Raw genomic sequence first — 20,811 nt, forward strand, 5'->3', positions numbered from 1 at the left:
GGAGAAAAATATGGATATCCACTATATATATATATATATATATATATGTCACTCTGTTCGGGACTGCCAATGGGTATGATCGCCCCATTAGCTTTCTCTAAGGATATAGCATTGTAGGCCAGCACAGCAGAGTAGCGCACTTGACACAGGGGTCCTGCTACTGGAGATGGGCTAATTGATTTAATGGTGGCTATTCCTGCTACACAGGGCTCAGATCACAGGCTAGGGCGCCGAAAAGGGAAAGGGCTATCGTATAGGTCATAGTAGACCAGTGGAGGGTGGTATTCCGGAGACTCTCTGGTAGTTGACAATTGTGGCTGTCTGCTAGCATTTTCCTCCACAGCACCACATTCATAATGCAATAGTCCCTGTGTCTCCCACAATGCAGTACAGTACACACTCTCAAAATTTTAGACAGCAATATCCTGTAAGTAGCTGTCATCATAAATCTTGCCACCTACTCTTCCCAATTACCACATCACACTCCCTCACACACAGGCAGCGAGTGTCATTGTGTCCACGTAGGCAGTGCAGAAAGGCAGAGATGGAGAATCTGTAGGAAAGAACACCAGTGCTATAGATACCTAGCAAGTGAGAGTGAGTAGCCCTCACTGATAAAGTGGAACTGTCATTTCTGGTGAACTTTCAGCAGCACGGCAGTGTCTGACCAGCGACTAGCTTGAATGCTACTCTCCCCCACTTACTAGCTAGCTATGGCACAGGAATTTCTCTTGTGGTCAGTGGTTTTAAGGCTTCGATTATGCTATTTTAGAGGATACTACAGGCTGCTTCTCCACATTTGGGAGCTAACAAGCATGTGTCCATATACACTAGTCATGGATGATGGGGGACCCTGGACTTTGAAATTGTTTTTCTGAGTTTCTGAGTAAAGAGGTAAATGAGAAGGGAAAACATAAGGCGAACATACAGACTCAGTGCAGATGTTGCCTTTACTACAAAGCAACAGTGTTATGGCCCCAATGCTACTGATTTGTAAGCTATGTGCGAGGCATAGACTTTAATGGTAAATCTCGAGCTGGGAGACTCATGTCAGGGATTTATGGAGTTCACAGGTCATCGCCGTACTGCAATCCCTAGTGTTCACTCAACACAAACTAGGATAAAACCATAAAAGATGCATATGTATAGAGTTAGATAGATAATAGATAGTAGATAGATAGATAATAGATAGAGATAGATAGTAGATAGATAAATAGATAATAGATGCATACATAGATAGATAATAGATAGATAGATAGATAGATAGATAGATAGATAGATAGATAGATACATAGATAATAGATAGATACATAGATAATAGATAGATAGATAGATAGATAGATAGATAGATAGATAGATACATAGATAATAGATAGATAGGCTGACAGATAAATATAATAGATAGATAGATAGATAGATAGATAGATAGATAGATAGATAGATAGATAGATAGATAGATAGATAGACAGACAGACAGTTCTCACTTTCCTGGGACTTGCTTTTGGGTGAATGACTTGCAATTTTGCCATGTTGCTGATTGCCTGCAGAGTTTTACAGAAGGTTAATGATAAAACTGCAGGATGGAGTGGAGGACACACATCAAAGGGTTTGGGATCCAGGGTTGCGTGTTCATTAAACACAGAGACATTCCTTTACTCATTTCCAGATGTTCAGAGATGTCGGGATCCTTATCTGCTCACAATACAAGTCGGTCAGGGGAGGAGGCCTCTTCTACTTCTGGATGGAGAGGACCCAACACATTGGGACAATTTAGTGGAAGCAAATGTCTTCTGTAGAACAGGTTGCAGATGCCTTAAAAGATATGTCTAATTTTGCAACCATTTCCATCACTATTCATTTGTTCAGTACTAGAACGGAATTAGCCAAGGATTATAGACTTTTCTTATGGGGACCATGCCACAACAAAATATTTCCATTGTAATGAAGGGTGCAGGCATTATTTCAAGCAATTTATTATATGTTCTCATTATTACATTATATCTAAAATTAAAAGTGAAGTCATTTAACAAATAGCCTTGATTAATAGTCATTTTTTTCTGCTCCTATGCAAAACTATGCAAACTATGTATCCATGGTCAGGATCGCTTTCATCTGTCCCCCTGCTTATTACTAACTTACACTGATTAGGAAATATTAGGGGTCACATAGTGAAGACGACTATTGTAATTAGAGATATACAAGGTCTCTTTTCTTTTTTTTTAATTTAAATAGATTTTTATTAACAATATAAAAAAAAAGGAGAACAACAGAATGCCATTTACATTGCATTATATCAGATACACATTTTCTTACTTTAATAAACCCCAACATTACCCCAACTACCCCCCTCCCCCATAAGACAGCTCAGTCTCAATCTCCCCCCCACCGAGGCATTATCTGCCTCTTGTAATTTATCCTCTTCCAGGTCTTAGGAAACACGACGCCTATACTCCTCAATCCAAATCAAGCCAAGGAGACCATATTTTATTAAAGAGTTCTATTTTCCCCCTTTTACTAAGGTCTCTTTTCTATTACCATTGAGACACATTGGATCAGCATAGCCCCTTTCTTTCACACATCAGTTTTTTGCCATCAGTTGCAATCTGTCAAATTTTGAAAAAAAAACAGATCCGGCGACTGATGCCGCCAGATCCGTTTTTTTCTCATAGACTTGTATTAGCGACGGGTTGCGACAGATGGCCTCACGTTTCATCCGTCGTTTGCCGGATCCGTTGAAAATTGTTTGGCCGGAGACAACGGACAAAATGACGTTTTTTGTGTACGTCATAAAAACTGACAGTGACGGATCTGCTGCTGTCCGTCGTTTGCTAGAATGGATGGCGCCGAATCCGTCAAATAACAGAATCTGGTGATGGATTCCATTTTTTTAACGGAGCATGCTCCAATCCAATTAGCCAGATCTGCTAGTCGGATCCACCCAAAAAACGGATCCGTCACATCAGTTTTTCACAATCTGCTATGGATCCGTCGATCCATCGAGCCAACGGATTGTGACTGACGGCAAAAAACTGATTTGTGATAGGGGCCTAAGAACTATATTCACAAAGCGGTTGGAGAATTTTATTATCATTACTAGTTTCATAGTTGCTTAATGATATGATGATATTTGCAAAGTTTCCTACATCCTTTATTATAATGTGAATCTATCCCTTTAAGAATAGTCTGGAATCCTTGGCTACTTCCATTCTAGTCCTGTACAAATACCTAGAGATCACGAGAAAAGTGACCCAGCTGTTCAGTAAGAAATGATAATAAGAAGGAATAACAGCGCAGCTGCTAGCAATGTTTTCCTATGGCCGGGCCCTGCTCGTGCCTTGTATCCAGCGATCGCTTTGTCTTTGGTTTTACACCTGCAGCCGTCGTATAAATAATTATCTCAGTTATCCAAAAATCAGCAAAATACTTTAGGATCAGACGGTGGCAGGTTACATACAGGTCAATAACCCACCGTCCAGCAGAGCTCTGCACATGCAATAGTGACCGTCCTGCATCTCGGATATCATTTCTGAAATCATCATTAAGTCTAAGGCTATGTGCACACGTAGGAAATGTGGTGCAGAATTTTCTGCACTAAATCTGCATCTGCAGATTTGATGCAGTTTCTGTGCAGTTTCTATGCAGTTTCTGCGCAGTTTCTGCGCAGTTTCTGCGCAGTTTCTATGCAGTTTCTGTGTAGTTTCTGTGCAGTTTCTGTGCAGTACAATGTAAATCAATGTGAAAAGAAAAAAGCTGTGCACATGGTGCAGAAAAATCTGCGCAGAAACGCTGCAGAACTGCACAAAAGAAGCGACGTGCACTTCTTTGAAATCTGCAGTTTCTGCGCAGATTTTTCTGCACCATGTGCACAGCTTTTTTCTTTTCACATTGATTTACATTGTACTGTGATCACAGTGCAGTTCTGCACCAATTCTGCACTAAATCTGCATCGTGTGCACATACCCTAATTATTATTTACATTCTGATACTTTTAGATAAGGAATGGACTCCCTACATGACAGTGTAACTTTAAACCACCCTGGTATATATGCACTTTTTTTGTGTTTGCGCCTCATATGCTAATTGCCTTCTTTCAGTCAAGTGGGAGGTGCTGGATCTTAGAGCAGTCACTCTCCCGATCCTTCAGTCACGCTCCCGATCCTTCAGTCACCCTCCTGATCCTTCAGTCACGCTCCCGATCCTTCAGTCACCCTCCTGATCCTTCAGTGACACTCCTGATCCTTCAGTCACCCTCCTGATCCTTCAGTCACCCTCCTGATCCTTCAGTCACACTCTGATCCTTCAGTCACGCTCCCGATCCTTCAGTCACCCTCCTGATCCTTCAGTGACACTCCTGATCCTTCAGTCACCCTCCTGATCCTTCAGTCACACTCTGATCCTTCAGTGACACTCCCGATCCATCAGTAACCCTCCCGATCCTTCAGTCACGCTTCCTATAGTTCAGTCACCCTCCCGATCCTTCAGTCACCCTCCCGATCCTGCAGTGACGCTCCAGATCCTTCAGTCACCCTCCCGATCCTTCAGTCACCCTCCTGATCCTTCAGTCACGCTCCTGATCCTTTAGCCACCATCCTGATCCTTCATTCATGCCTACTGGGATTTCGCGTTCCTGACATCTCATTGTGCATTGTGTCAAAATTTTGCTGTCAGCTCAATTCACAAATTGGGGTAGGAACCCTGTCAATCACTGTTGCTCCCTTAACCTGCGATGTGCGCCCATGAGGTAGGCCCAGAATTACCATTCTTGCCCGTTGAGACAATAGCACACATGCATGGGATTTGAAAGTTTAGAGCAGGATGCGTCGATTGCTCCTGATCCTTCAGTCACCCTCCTGATCCTTCAATGACACTCCTGATCCTTCAGTCACCCTCTCGATCCTTCAGTGACACTCCTGATCCTTCAGTCACACTCTGATCCTTCAGTGACACTCCCGATCCATCAGTAACCCTCCCGATCCTTCAGTCACGCTCCCGATCCTTCAGTCGCCCTCCCGATCCTTCAGTCACCCTCCCGATCCTTCAGTCACCCTCCCAATCCTTCAGTCACGCTCCCGATCCTTCAGTCACCCTCCCGATCCTTCAGTCACCCTCCCGATCCTTCAGTCACCCTCCCGATCCTTCAGTCACCCTCCCGATCCTTCAGTCACCCTCCCGATCCTTCAGTCACCCTCCCGATCCTTCAGTCACCCTCCCGATCCTTCAGTCACGTGCCCAATCCTTCAGTCATGCTCCCGATCCTTCAGTCACCCTCCCGATCCTTCAGTCCCTCTCCCGATCCTTCAGTCACGCTACCGATCCTTCAGTCACGCTTCCTATAGTTCAGTCACCCTCCCGATCCTTCAGTCACGCTTCCTATAGTTCAGTCACCCTCCCGATCCTTCAGTCATGCTCCCGATCCTTCACTCACGCTCCCGATCCTTCAGTCACGCTTCCTATAGTTCAGTCACCTTCCCGATCCTTCAGTCATCCTCCCGATCCTTCAGTCCCTCTCCCGATCCTTCACTCACGCTCCCGATCCTTCAGTCACGCTTCCTATAGTTCAGTCACCTTCCCGATCCTTCAGTCATCCTCCCGATCCTTCAGTGATGCTCCCGATCCTTCAGTCACCTTCCCGATCCTTCAGTCACCCTCCCGATCCATCAGTGATGCTCCCGATCCTTCAGTCACCTTCCCGATCCTTCAGTCACCCTCCCGATCCTTCAGTGATGCTCCCGATCCTTCAGTCACCTTCCCGATCCTTCAGTCACCCTCCCGATCCTTCAGTCACGCTTCCTATAGTTCAGTCACCCTCCCGATCCTTCAGTCACCCTCCCGATCCTGCAGTGACGCTCCCGATCCTTCAGTCACCCTCCCGATCCTTCAGTCACCCTCCCGATCCTTCAGTCACACTCCTGATCCTTTAGCCACCATCCCGATCCTTCATTCTTGCCTACTGGGATTTCGCTTTCCTGACATCTCATTGTGCATTGTGTCGAAATTTTGCTGTCAGCTCAATTCACAAATTGGGGTAGGAACCCTGTCAATCACTGTTGCTCCCTTAACCTGCGCCGTGCGCCCATGAGGTAGGCCCAGAATTACCGTTCTTGCCCGTTGAGACAATAGCACACATGCATGGGATTTGAAACTTTAGAGCAGGATGCGTCGATTGCGGTAAATGTGTCACACACAGAACAATTAGAAGTTGACATGCCGCATGTCTTGCGGGACGAGATGAGGTTTTAAGTTATCCCATTTTTTTTTCTATAAAATGTTTTGATCACTTTGATCACTTTTTATTCCATTTTTTGTGGGTTAGTATAATGAAAAAACTACATTTTTCTGTGTTTTTTCTTTACCATACCATTGCATGGGTCATGGTACAGTTTTATAGCTTGGGTCATTCCGTAGACAATGATATCAACCATCCATACTTTATGTTTATCTTTGTTTCACATAAAACAGGATTTTGTTTGCAGAATATTTTCCCCACTGTATTTTGAAACCCTATGATAATGCTGAGTACATGGGCAGGAAGTGTTGACATGGGGACTCAGGTAAAGAATCTGGATTTCCTTAGAGATGAACATGTACCGTGATTGACAGCCAAGACGCTTCATCTCAAGTGTTTATATAAAAGTTTACATTTAGGTTTAGTAAGAGATGGGAAAAAAATAATAATCTGCAGTAAAAGTAAAGGAACAGTCGCGGAGCCTCCCTATGGGATATAACCAGAAGCAGCACAAGTCTTCACCCAGAACCGCAATACCGGACTCGGCCCATGGGGAAGGATGGCGCTTTCCTTAACAAAATTAAATAATCCAAATGGCCATGTTTTGTAATTCTGGATAATCCCTTTATGAAAGGTTTGTCCACAGTACACAGGACATCCATTTATTATCATGTTATTATTATTCCCTGTTTTCGTACTCGAGCGCTCGGGCTGTTGGCGGGAGGTTAATTAATGTTCTGTGGAGTTTGCTGAAAGTTCCTGGAAATGCAGAATCTCTTGTGTTTTTATTTCCATTCATCTATTCCCAGGCAACTTGACAGAAAGCAGCGTTCTTGTGCGCGGTGTGAGAGACGTCTAACATCACGAAGAGACTCCATCTTCTCCCTGCGAGACTGAGGCTGCAATAAACACTTTATATTTTGGAATATCACCTCATTTCTATTCCGGGAAGCGTCACGTCAGCGGATCGTATATGCCATCAAAATCATGCGCTTCATTTTATTTTTAAAGGGGAAATGGACGAAGCTCTTACAACTGTATAAAACGATTGTATCCATGGAAGGAACATGAACATCAGATATACTGAAACTTCATTACAGTGTGTTAAATGGAACTCGTAATCAGGAGCTGCCAGAAAACCCTACTGCATTTCTTTGCCGCAGGAGGATTTCGGTATAGCGCTATAGCTTGCGGAATAAGAGGGAACCTGAACATATTCGCTCAACTCTACTCAGTGCCTCTGCTGGATGACAGGTGTATGGTCGCATCATGCAACCATGCAGCCTGCCATCTAGATGTAGCAGAGCTGGACCCATCGTGGGACAAATGGATCTCTGCTGAAAGGTGAGGAATATTGTTGTTTGTTATTTTAATTCTTTTGCAGAAGACAATGGCGCCGGTGGAATGGGCAAGGTCGTAAGAATGGTTTAATTAATATTTATTAAAGGAGTCTGTGTCATTCTCTCAATTAAAGGACTTTTTTCTGTGTGTATGTATTTTTATAGGATATGACTAAGGGGTTAGTAATGGGGGCGTCTTATTGACACCTCTCCATTACTAACCTTGTGGCTTGATTTCACCTGACAATACAAAGGTGACATCAACCCCCCTCAACTATCACCCCATTTGCCTCCGTTACAGGGCAAGTGGAAAGAGCGAGGCTAAGGCCGGTGTCACACTTGCAACTGCAATGCGAGAAACTTGCGCGAGTCTCTCGCCTCAATACCCAGCACTGTCACCCGGACTCGGGACCGGAGTGTGCGGCTGCATGTATTTCTATGCAGCTGAACACTCTGGTCCAAACCGTCGGCGGCAGTGTCGGGTATTGAGGCGCGAGTTTCTCGCATTGCAGTTGCAAGTGTGACACTGGCCTAAGTGTCAGAATTGGCACATCCTATAGATGCGCCTTTTCTGAGGTGGCTGAGAGCTGATGTTTTTAGCCTGGGGGGAGCCGGTATCCATGGCCCCTTCCTAGGCTATTATTATCAGCCTGCAGCTGTCTGCATAGCCTTTGGTGGTTATTAATTATAAGGGGACCCTACGTCATTTCTTTTTAGAGTCTCCCATTTTAATAACCAGTAAAGGCGAAGTATGCAGTTGTGAATGAACATAAATATACTGGAAAGCTCCATGGGTACTACCCCCTTCCCAGGCTATAAACATCGGCCCCCAGCCGATTAACCATTCTCTGGTTAAGAAAATGAGGGAGCCCACACCTTTTTTATCAGAAAAATAATCTTGGCATGTTCAGCAAGCTGCACACACACTGCACTAATTCTATTTGTCACTGACATCTGTATATCTACCTATTCTATATGTATTTACTGTATGTAATCAATCTATTCTTTCCTGTCGGCTCCTGCAGTGATTTTACAGTACACGGCAGATGAATTACTGGCTTTTTTTTTTCTATCTATGTAACATATATACTAGATGGTTGCCCCATTCTAACGCATTGGGTATTCTAGAATATGCATGCCCACGTAGTATATTGCCCAGCAACGTAGTATATTGCCCAGCCGCGTAGTATATTGCCCAGCCATGTAGTATATTGCCCAGCTACGTAGTATATTGCCCAGCCACGTAGTATATTGCCCAGCTACGTAGTATATTGCCAAGCCACGTAGTATATTGCCCAGCCACGTAGTATATTGCCCAGCCGCGTAGTATATTGCCCAGTCACGTAGTATATTGCCCAGTTACGTAGTATATTGCCCAGTCACGTAGTATATTGCCCAGTTACGTAGTATATTGCCCAGCTACGTAGTATATTGCCCAGCCACGTAGTATATTGCCCAGCTATGTAGTATATTGCCCAGCCACGTAGTATATTGCCCAGCCACGTAGTATATTGCCCAGTCACGTAGTGTATTGCCCAGTTACGTAGTATATTGCCCAGTCACGTAGTATATTGCCCAGTTACGTAGTATATTGCCCAGTCACGTAGTATATTGCCCAGCTACGTAGTATATTGCCCAGCCACGTAGTATATTGCCCAGCTACGTAGTATATTGCCCAGCCACGTAGTATATTGCCCAGCCACGTAGTATATTGCCCAGCCACGTAGTGTATTGCCCAGTTACGTAGTATATTGCCCAGTCACGTAGTATATTGCCCAGCCACGTAGTATATTGCACAGCAACGTAATATACAGCACAGAGCTAGGTAGTATATTGCCCAGCCACGTATGTCACAGGTTAAAAAATAAACATATACTCACCTTCCAATCCGAGGGCCCCTTGTAGTTCTGTTGCCTGTGCGTGGTGCACGCAGCAGCTTCCGGTCCCAGGGTGTGATGACGTCACGGTCACATGATCGTGACGTCATGGCAGGTCCTTGTCGCATACCATTCTTAGCACCGGAACCTGCCGCTTGCATGGAGCGGTCACTGGAGCGTCGCAAAAGGTGAGTATATAATGATTTTTTATTTTTTTATTATTTTTAACAATACATCTTTTTACTATTGACGCTGCATAGGCAGCATCAATAGTAAAAACTTGCTCACCCTGGGTTAATAGCGGCAGTAACGGAGTGAGTTACCCGCGGCATAACGCGGTCCGTTACCGCTGGCATTAACCCTGTGTGAGCGGTGACTGCGGGGAGTATGGAGCGGGCGCCGGGCACTGACTGCAGGGGAGTAGGGAGGGACTAATCGGACTGTGGCCGTCACTGATTGGTCGCGGCAGCCATGACAGGCAGTTGGCGAGACCAATCAGCAACTTGGATTCCATGACAGAGGCCGCGACCAATGAATATCCGTGACAGACAGACAGAAGGAAGGACAGAAAGACGTAAGTGACCCTTAGACAATTATATAGTAGATATATATAATGTAACTTACATCTATATATCTATGTGTGTGTATATACAGTATATTCTATTCTAACCTGTCAGTGTGATTTTACTGTATACGGCAAATGAATTGCCGGCTTTTCAAAGGACACCGATGCATAAAAATCGGACAGCACTCGCATGGTCCAAGTGCTGTGCTATTTTTTTCTTGCATCCATAGGCTTGCATTGGCGAGTCTCAGCCGAGTCTCAGTGCCAATCGCAGTCTGCTGCGATTTTACATGTTCCTCAAATACGTCTGAGAAAAAAAACGCTGAAGTGAGCTGCCCCATAGATTAACACTGGGCCGAGCACTATGTGATGTTTTCTCGCTCGTATTCTACGGTGGTGTGACTCCGGCCTGAATGTTACGCTCTAGGGATTTCTATATTAGGAGCTCAGCAGGAGGGGAAACAGCAGAGATATTCTGGGATGTAATGATATAAGGGAGAGATGTTTGTAGCTCCGCTGTTATGGCTAGGATGGTGTCAGAGTACAGGGTGGTGTACGGAAGGTTATTCTATCATGCGATTGAGTTACTAATTTCCGTATTATGCTTCTATTAATATCCTCCAGTGACTTCAATGACTCACATGACCAACTGACGGAGACCTTGGCTTTTCAAGAGATCATACTGGAAAATACACAAGTGCCACACTTTGGAGCGTCTCTGAAGATGTTATTATAGTTCAAGAGTCAATTTAAAGGAATCTCTTCCTTTTAACATCAGGTCATTTTTAAATACAATATTATGTGTCAAATTTTTATAATGGTCAGATTTCCATTTTTCTGATCAAAAAGATGCAAATTCCCTGTAAAATGCAAAGCCGAAGCAAACAATTCTGGCTCCCTGCAGCCACCACTAGAGGGAGCTCAGGAGCTTCCTGAAGACATTCAGCTCAAATATTACACAAAATACATAAAACTCCCAAGCTCCCTCTAGTGGTGGCTACAGGCAAAAATTATTTTACCATTTAATACTATGTGAATGCAGGGAATTTGGAGATTTGCATCAGTACAATAGATCTCTAACCACTCGTCTATTCCTAAAATCATGATTAGGAACAGATATTTGTTGCAATTTTGGAGGAATTACAAGCTCATATTAGAGAAAAAAAAATGAAAATAAAACAAATCTCATTCAGTTTTGGAGAAGGGAACGATACCACTAATATCCCCTGGGTGAGAGTGAGATAAGTTTGGAATAAAGCCTGAGTGTATTTTGTGCACTGATGACTATTTTGGTCTTCTCCTTAATAGTCAGAAACATACATAAAAGATATTTAAAGGCGCCTTGCAGACCCAGCACAGCAGTCCCATGTACGTGTAGTGCAGATATTAAAATAACCTCCAGCCGCAATGTGAGTGCACAAAATCCTACCAAACCACACCGCAGCTTCTACCTCAACATATTTGGCAGCCCTCAAGCCAGAATGTGGGCAGGAGGAAGGTTTGCAAGGGACATATGAGACCTTATTTTGCACACATACCTGACATTCCACATTACCTTGTAAAGGACATTTATTCAGGGAAAGTTTACTGATGCAGAATACAAATCTTCTAGAAGCTCATTCATCTGCTCCAGAAATCATGCAAAACCAAGAGCAAAAAACTTTGATTATAATATGTAGCTTCTAGTTCATGGAAGGCTACATCATAACCGTTATATTCCTGTACATAGGGGCAGTATTATAGTAGTTATATTCTTGTACATAGGGGGCAGTATTCTAGTTATATTCTTGTACATAGGGGCAGTATTATAGTAGTTACATTCTTGTACGTAGGAGCAGTAGTATAGTAGTTATATTCTTGTACATAGGGGGCAGTATTATAGTAGTTACATTCTTGTACATAGGAGCAGTATTATAGTAGTTATATTCTTGTACATAGGGGCAGTATTATAGTAGTTATATTCTTGTACACAGGGGCAGTATTATAGTAGTTATATTCTTGTATATAGGAGCAGTATTATAGTAGATATATTCTTGTACATAGGAGCAGTATTATAGTAGTTATATTCTTGTACATATGGGGCAGTATTATAGTAGTTATATTCTTGTACATAGGGGCAGTATTATAGTAGTTATATTCTTGTACATAGGAGCAGTATTATAGTAGTTATATTCTTGTACACAGGGGCAGTATTATAGTAGTTATATTCTTGTACATAGGGGGCAGTATTATAGTAGTTATATTCTTGTACATAGGAGCAGTATTATAGTAGTTATATTCTTGTACATAGGAGCAGTATTATAGTAGTTATATTCTTGTACATAGGAGCAGTATTATAGTAGTTATATTCTTGTACATAGGAGCAGTATTATAGTAGTTATATTCTTGTACATAGGAGCAGTATTATAGTAGTTATATTCTTGTACATAGGGGCAGTATTATAGTAGTTACATTCTTGTACATAGGAGCAGTATTATAGTAGTTATATTCTTGTACATAGGGGCAGTATTATAGTAGTTATATTCTTGTACATAGGAGCAGTATTATAGTAGTTATATTCTTGTACACAGGGGCAGTATTATAGTAGTTATATTCTTGTACACAGGGGCAGTATTATAGTAGTTATATTCTTGTATATAGGAGCAGTATTATAGTAGTTATATTCTTGTACATATGGGGCAGTATTATAGTAGTTATATTCTTGTACATAGGGGAAGTATTATAGTAGTTATATTCTTGTACATAGGAGCAGTATTATAGTAGTTATATTCTTGTACATAGGGGCAGTATTATAGTAGTTATATTCTTGTACATAGGGTACAGTATTATAGTAGTTATATTCTTGTATATAGGAGCAGTATTATAGTAGTTATATTATTGTATATAGGAGCAGTATTATAGTAGTTATATTCTTGTACATAGGGACAGTATTATAGTAGGTATATTCTTGTACATAGGGGACAGTATTATAGTAGTTATATTCTTGTACATAGGAGCAGTATTATAGCAGTTATAGTCTTATATATAGGGAGAGTACGGTATGTTAGGGTCAGTATTACTGTATTATAGATGGGATAGCAATGAGAAAAGATTTTGTGATTTTCTGTGTTTTCAGCTCCTGTAATGATGACGATTTGCTCCATGTTGTCTGTACACAATGTCTCGCTGCCTAATACCAAAACATGTTTGTAAAAAAAAAAAATACAAATTGGCATCAGTAGGTATGGAAAAACTTACAGAGTACCTGGCATAGAGAAGGTTACTGCTCAAACTGAGGAGATCTGAATACAGAGTGGTATGAGGAATGATCTGTACTCTACATCTCATGAATATTTAAAGGTTGTCACTTTATACCTTTGTATTCCGCCCACGTCCAGGATGCCGGCTGTGTCAGCTCCCCGACAGCCAAAATGTAAATCTGACTGCACAAGAAAAATAACATGTTTAGTACCGAAAGGTGATGAACTTTCTTTTCCTTATTTTTGAGAAGTTTTTTTTTTTAAATGTATCACACTCTTATACTAACAGCAATGAAATCCAATTATCTGTCCGTATTAAACAGAAAACTTGAGCTTAAAGAAATTGTCCATCATGAGAAACTTCCTTTCCTTAGTAAATAGGATAATCAACTACAGGGAAGGGATCCCAGAATTACGTGATCAATTTCACTGCATTGCCTCCACTGGAGAAATGTAGTATTACACAGTCACTAAATGCATCTATATATGCAAGGACTTGGCTGGTCCTCCCAGGTTAGACACTCTTTGGGCTGCCCCAATCTCTAGAGTAGAGGGACCGCCATGGGCTCCACAGCTGGTGCATTGGTTCCCGCTATGATATATAAACTAGACCCGTTATACAGTGTTTGTTAGATCACATGGGTATTTTCCCCATTGGGATTAATGCTATAAAAGCAATGTTTTACAGATTATGTCCTGCACGATTGAGTCCTGTGACAACTCATTATGGAAAGAACAACGGTGGCGCATTCTGAAGCTGGGGGATGGGGCGCATTCTTACTGTCTTACAGTCTTCTCTATGCACACCGCTGCCTATGTAATGTGATGTTGTTGTAGGGTGAAATGACCTCATGGATAAAATCCTTCTCCTAGCAACCTCCCCAGGGCCTGCATTTGTCTGTCAGCACCTTCTGTGCCATGAGATTAGCAAATAAACTCCTGTCATTCATGGGCTAACATAAGCCGCCATACACCCGACCCTCGGCACCTGTTTCTTGCAAAGTATATTGTAGCTTTACTGATGCTGTAGAGCTGCAAGTTCCATCATGTGTTCTCTTTTCACACAGTTTATTAATAAATAACATGTATAACATTTATCTACATGAGCCCTATTCTCTATTCACACCCAAAGCTGCCATGGAAATTCTGCTGATCTCCTGTTTAAGGAGAGTGAGGCTTTGTGGCAACTCAGACAGTTCCAAAGTTCCATCCAAGCAGAAATGTCTACCTATGCAGGGCCGTATTTAGAGTTTCTGCTGCCCTAGGCACTTTTATACAGTATTGAGCATCATGTGTGGCCATTATACAGTATTGAGCACCATGTGTGGCCATTATACAGTATTGAGCATCATGTGTGGCCATTATACAGTATTGAGCATCATGTGTGGCCGTTATACAGTATTGAGCATCATGTGTGGCCATTATACAATATTAAGCATCATGTGTGGCCATTATACAGTATTGAGCATCATGTGTGGCCATTATACAGTATTGAGCATCATGTGGGGCCATTATACAGTATTGAGCATCATGTGTGGCCATTATACAGGATGAAGCACCATGTGTGGCCATTATACAGTATTGAGCATCATGTGTGGCCGTTATACAGTATTGAGCATCATGTGTGGCCATTATACAGTATTGAGCATCATGTGTGGCCGTATATACAGTATTGAGCATCATGTGTGGCCATTATACAGTATTGAGCATCATGTGTGGCCGTTATACAGTATTGAGCATCATGTGTGGCCATTATACAGTATGGAGCATCATGTGCGGTCATTATACAGTATTGAGCATCATGTGTGGCCATTATACAGTATTGAGCATCATGTGTGGCCATTATACAATATGGAGCATCATGTGTGGCCATTATACAGTATTGAGCATCATGTGTGGCCATTATACAGTGTGGAGCACTGTGTGGCCATTATACAGTATGGAGCATCATGTGCGGTCATTATACAGTATTGAGCATCATGTGTGGCCATTATACAGTATTGAGCATCATGTGTGGCCATTATACAATATGGAGCATCATGTGTGGCCATTATACAGTATTGAGCATCATGTGTGGCCATTATACAGTATGGAGCACTGTGTGGCCATATTTGTTTTTGGTTATAACTATTGTATATGAAACAGTGTGATCAGCAGTGCTAAATGGGTGTGGTTGGGACGTGGATATGGGTGTGACTAGTTGTGAAATGGGTGTGACCAGAGGCGTGGCCTAAAATTTGCCGCGGCGCACTACGCGTACCGCAAACTTTATACCTCTTTCCCTTCTTCAAAAGTTGGGAGGTATGATACCGCATTTGCCAGATCACGGCAAGTGCCGCAAATCCCATAGGGAATGAATCAGGCCGAACGCAGTGTTGCCGTAAGTGATCCGTTACACGGCAGATGCAGAAAAACTGCCGGATCTGCTGCAAAAGGCAACTTTCACATCAGCGATTCTTGCCAAAGTCACTGCCGATAGTGTCATACTCACCAAAGGGGGAGGCAGCACTAAAAGTGCCTAGGGCAGCAGAAACTCTAAATACGGCCCTGAATATGCGTCCATATTCATCACCTTAATGAGCGGTACCACGTGACTGCTGAGGACAGGACGAGCTGCCGACGCTGAGACGGAGTTGCAGCAGGCACCGCTGGAGGAGGGCGAGTATGAAGTCTTCAGGGAGGGAATGGGAGGGAGAGAGGGAGGGGGGGCGGGAGGGCAGGAGGGAGAGAGGGGGGGCGGGCGCTTGACCCCGGACTTTATAAAAAAAAAAACCTTGCTCAAGTGCGCCCCCCCCCCCCACATCCTGCCGCCCTAGGCACGTGCCCTCAAGTGCCTAGTGGCAAATACGGCCCTGTACCTATGGATAGCCTGCAGTCTTCTTACAAGGGCAGCCGGGAATATTTTGAATGCAGATCTAGCTGTGACTGTAGTGCGTGTACTAGAACTGAAAACAGTAATAAATGTAGGCAGCACTCACTCTGGCCAAGCAAGCGCTGTCAATCAAGGTTGGAGAAAATGCTTAATATGCCAATTGGATGGTGGGTGTAATGGCTACATTGAGGGTGCACCGAAGCAAACTCATTTACATATGACATAAAGTTGATATATCTGCGGCTAAAGCAATAAAATGTATACCCCTAGTATGATTTTTTAGGGGCAAAGTTTCCTTAGGGGCTACGATTGGTATTCACATGAGCTCCAATACCAGACACAGCCATAGCCAAGGGTGGCGCTGTTTGTAGAGGAAAGCTGCTATGCTTCTGTGAGTATGGGCATCCTCAATTAGCAGGGTACTATGGTATCTTGGATTTATGTTGAAGCAGACGCCATCACCCAGTTATGCAGTCTAATCCTTTCCTGTATGAATTCGATTGATTTGCGACTGTTGAACGCAGCGCAGATTACTAAGAATGGGCCTGACCTGGTGTGTAAGGTCCACACTCTGCCTGCGGATCGGGGCCACCTGCCCGAATATTAAATTGTCATCAGCCGAGCACAATGTTATTATCAGATCTCTGCCAGTTATCATTTCTTTTTCCCACAGATGTGGTTTCTCTGACTCCTGATTAAATTCACTTTCTTTGGCCATTCAAAAGCTGCAGATTCCTGCAGTGCGTCTGTTCTACCTAATGCTGGATGTAAGGGGTCAAGCTTGGTAAAGAGGGTCCCTGTGTCAAACTTCATGCACTTGTGACCATTGAATAACACAATGTGTCAGTCTTTCCAGAGGGTTCCTTTAACCCCTTTATGACCATCCAATTTTCCATTTTTCGCTTTTTGCTCCCCTATTTCCCAGAGCCATACATTTTTTATTTTTCCGTCAATATAGCTGCATGAGGGCTTGTTTGTTTTTTTTGCCGGGTACAAGTTGTACCTTTGAATGACACCATTGATTTTATCGTACAGTGCACTGAAAAACAGAAAAAAAAAATCCAAGTGCGGTGAAATACATTCCTCCAAAAAAAAAGTGCAATTCCACAATAGTTTTTTAAAAAATTTATCATGTTCACTATATGGTAAAACTAATCTGGGAGTAGGATTCTATATGTCAGTATGAATACGCAGATAGCAAACATGGATAGGTTTTTTTATTGAAGTGGTGACTTTTTTTTTTAAATTTGTAAGAAAAATGCATTTTGTAAATATTGCCATTTTCCAAGACCTATAGCGCCTACATTTTTTTGGATCTGGGGCTGCGTGAGGGCTTATTTTTTGCGCTTTCAGCTGACATTTTTATTGATGCTATTTTGGGGTAGATACGATGTTTTAATTGCCTCTTATTGCAATGTTGCAGTGGCCCAAAAAAAATTTAATTCTGGCTTTTTTTTCTCATTACGCCATTTATGGATCTGATTAATTTATTTTATATTTTGATAGCTTGGACATTTCTGAATGCAGCGATACCAAATATGTGTATTTTTTAAAATTGTTTTAATTTCAATAGGGCAAAACATTGGTGATTTCAACTTGTGTTTTATTATTATTTTTTTCATATTTCTAAAACATTTTTTAAATCCCACGGGATTAATAAAGTGTATCGTATCGTATCGTACTTGTATCTGCAGTCATCCAATCACTTGTGCTCTACATACAGTGCATCAGCACTTCTATGTATAGCAAAAATCATGATCTCCTATGAACACCGGCCACAAGCCGCCATTCACGGGAGATTCAGAATGTCAGGCACAGGGGTCTTCTGCAGATCTCCAGCTCTCATGGCAATCCATCGGCTCCCCACGATTATGCGACAAGGGTGGGATTTGTTACACACATCCGGCTGGTGCTTGCTAAATCCTGCTGTCAGTGACTGATATGAGGATTTAACTGGTTAAAGGTACCTTCACACATAACGATTTCGTTAACGATATCGTTGCAACGTCACGCTTTCTGTGACGTAGCAACGATATCGTTAGCGAAATCGTTATGTGTGACAGCGACCAACGATCAGGCCCCTGCTGGGAGATCATTGGTCGCTGGGGAATGATAAGGACCTTTTTTTGGTCGCTGATCACCCGCTGTCATCGCTGGATCGGCGTGTGTGACGCCGATCCAGCGATGTGTTCACTGGTAACTGGGGTAAACATCGGGTTACTAAGCGCAGCGCCGCGCTTAGTAACCCGATATTTACCCTGGTTACCATTGTAAAAGTAAAAAAAAAAATACAGTACATACTCACATTCCGATGTCTGTCACGTCCCCCGCCGTCAGCTTCCCTGCACTGACTGTCAGCGTCGGCCGTAAAGCAGAGCACAGCGATGACGTCACCGCTGTGCTCTGCTTTACGGCCGGCGCTGACATAGTCAGTTCCAGGGAAGCTGACAGCGGGGGACGTGACAGACATCGGAATGTGAGTATGTACAGTTTTTTTTTTAACTTTTACAATGGTAACCAGGGTAAATATCGGGTTACTAAGCGCGGCCCTGCGCTTAGTAACCCGATGTTTACCCTGGTTACCCGGGGACTTCAGCATCGTTGAAGACAGTTTCAACGATGCCGAAGTCTTTCCCCTGATCGTTGGTCGCTGGAAAGAGCTGTCTGTGTGACAGCTCCCCAGCGACCACACAACGACTTACCAACAATCACGGCCAGGTCGTATCGCTGGTCGTGATCGTTGGTAAGTCGTTTAGTGTAACGGTACCTTAACAGTCACAGGTGGAGCACAGCTCCACCCACGGTTGTTAAAGGCACTTGATGGCTGATTAAATCAGGTAGGGGGCAGATAACGGTGCAGTTTCTCTTATGATTTATTATAGTTTTCTGATATGGTGCCATCGTATTCCGCAGCACTTTACATACATCATCGTCGCTATCCCCAATGGGGTTCACAATCTATATCCCCTATCAGTATGTATTTGTAGTGTGGGAGGAAATCAGAGAATCCTGAGGAAACCCACACAAACACCGGGAGAACATACAGACTCCTTGTCCTTGGTGGTGTTTGAACCCAGGACGGCAAAGCAATAGTGTCAAAAGAAGGCGCCTGTGCCACATTAAAAGACACAGTATAAGTGGCACATGGTATGGGGGGGTCACTGTCACAAATTTTACATTAGGGTCTATGAGCTTCGAGGGCCCCCCTGTGTGCTTTATGCGCATACAATTGGGAATTGTTATCTGTGGATGGCATGTGCCTTGTAACTCTGAGTCAGCGATTTTCAACTCTGTAACAGAAGTAATGATCTCCGCGCCAAGCTTAGTGGGGTTTTGCAAGAGGGGAAAGAAGTTTCATAAATTAAGGGAAGAAGCAAAGGATTAGAATTAGGAACATGTGTATCTTGTAGGGAGATGGCTCCAGAGCATCAAGCGATATTGCACACTCGGCCACATGTGGCAGAACAGCTGCAGGGCAGCTCAAATTTCTCAACGCTCAGCAGCGGCTTCCAGGTCTCTCAGCCAAATCGTTATTGTTAGACCCTGCTCCCCCCAGGACTCCTGATCACTGTGCTGGATAACCGTCTTCAAATGTACCTCATATACACCCCAGTACAAAGACTCTCTATGTAGTGGATCAGATCCAGTCACTGGACTCAAAAAACAGTGCATATTTCTACCCACTTATTTCTATATCCATGTCTGTAGCAGCAGTATTATAGTAGTAATTTTCTTGTACGTAGGGGACCGTATTATAGTAGTTATATTCTTGTACATAGGGGCAGTATTATAGTAGTTACCGTATATTCTTGTACATAGGGGCAGTATTATAGTAGTTATATTCTTGTTCATAGGGGCAGTATTATAGTAGTTATATTCTTGTATATAGGGGCAGCATTATAGTAGTTATATTTTTGTACATAGGGGCAGTATTATAATAGTTATAGTCTTGTACATAGGGGCGGTACTATAGTAGTTATATTCTTGTACATAGGGGCAGTGTTATAGTAGTTATATTCTTGTACATATGTAACACCCCAGGTAACCGGTTGTTACAGTGATGTTGCCTTCCCTTCAGGGAGGGTGATGTCAAGCTTGGAGGCAAGGGAGATTCTCTCTATCAGGTAAGGCACTCACATTCAACACATCTGAATCTAGGCCAGGAGGGGGAGCTCAGGACCCGGATTCAGGGGAGCTTCCTTACACTTTATGTATCCTGGTCTGGAGGAAGAGCCAGTCAGTCTTGGAGGGTTGTAGAGGAGTGAGGAGAGTAGAAGGACGTCTGGAGCAGACGGAGAGGCCTAGCAGCCACGTGGGAGCTGCTACCCCTGGAAAGAGAGAAAATCTGAAGGAGAGTAAGAGGGAGAATCGGAAGGAGAGTTGAATAGTGGAGGAGCTTAGAGGGAAGAAGCACAGAGGAGGAAGAGGCTCAGATGGGGAATAGCGGAAGGACACCCTAGGAGCCAGAGCGCAGAAGGCGGGTACTGGGAGCCCTAGGTCGTGTTGTTCTCCAGGATGCACGGCAGAACTGGAGGGCATAGGACTGTATGTCAATTGCCTGCATCAAGTCTGAGGTGTCGCAGTGACCTTAGAGCCCGGGTTATGATAGAGATCCTATAAACAGGCTCGAACTGCCTATCGTACAGACATCTGTCTTAGGACAGGAGAGAGGGGACTTGCAATAAGCTTCAA

General features: G+C 43.2%; 1 long non-coding RNA gene across 1 annotated transcript in view; it reads right to left on the reverse strand.

The window, feature by feature from the left end:
• The window catches only part of LOC138647091 (uncharacterized), an 82,518-nt gene that overhangs the window by 28,124 nt on the left and 33,583 nt on the right, over positions 1-20,811 (reverse strand). Inside the window, exons 2-3 of the long non-coding RNA XR_011314876.1 lie at positions 13,363-13,430; positions 11,564-11,632 (exon numbers count right to left, since the gene is read on the reverse strand). This is a non-coding gene — a long non-coding RNA (uncharacterized lncRNA). The remainder of the gene's footprint in view (positions 1-11,563; positions 11,633-13,362; positions 13,431-20,811) is intronic.

The sequence above is a fragment of the Ranitomeya imitator genome, chromosome 8 (genome assembly GCF_032444005.1).
Source record: "Ranitomeya imitator isolate aRanImi1 chromosome 8, aRanImi1.pri, whole genome shotgun sequence".
NCBI classification, from domain to species: domain Eukaryota; kingdom Metazoa; phylum Chordata; class Amphibia; order Anura; family Dendrobatidae; genus Ranitomeya; species Ranitomeya imitator.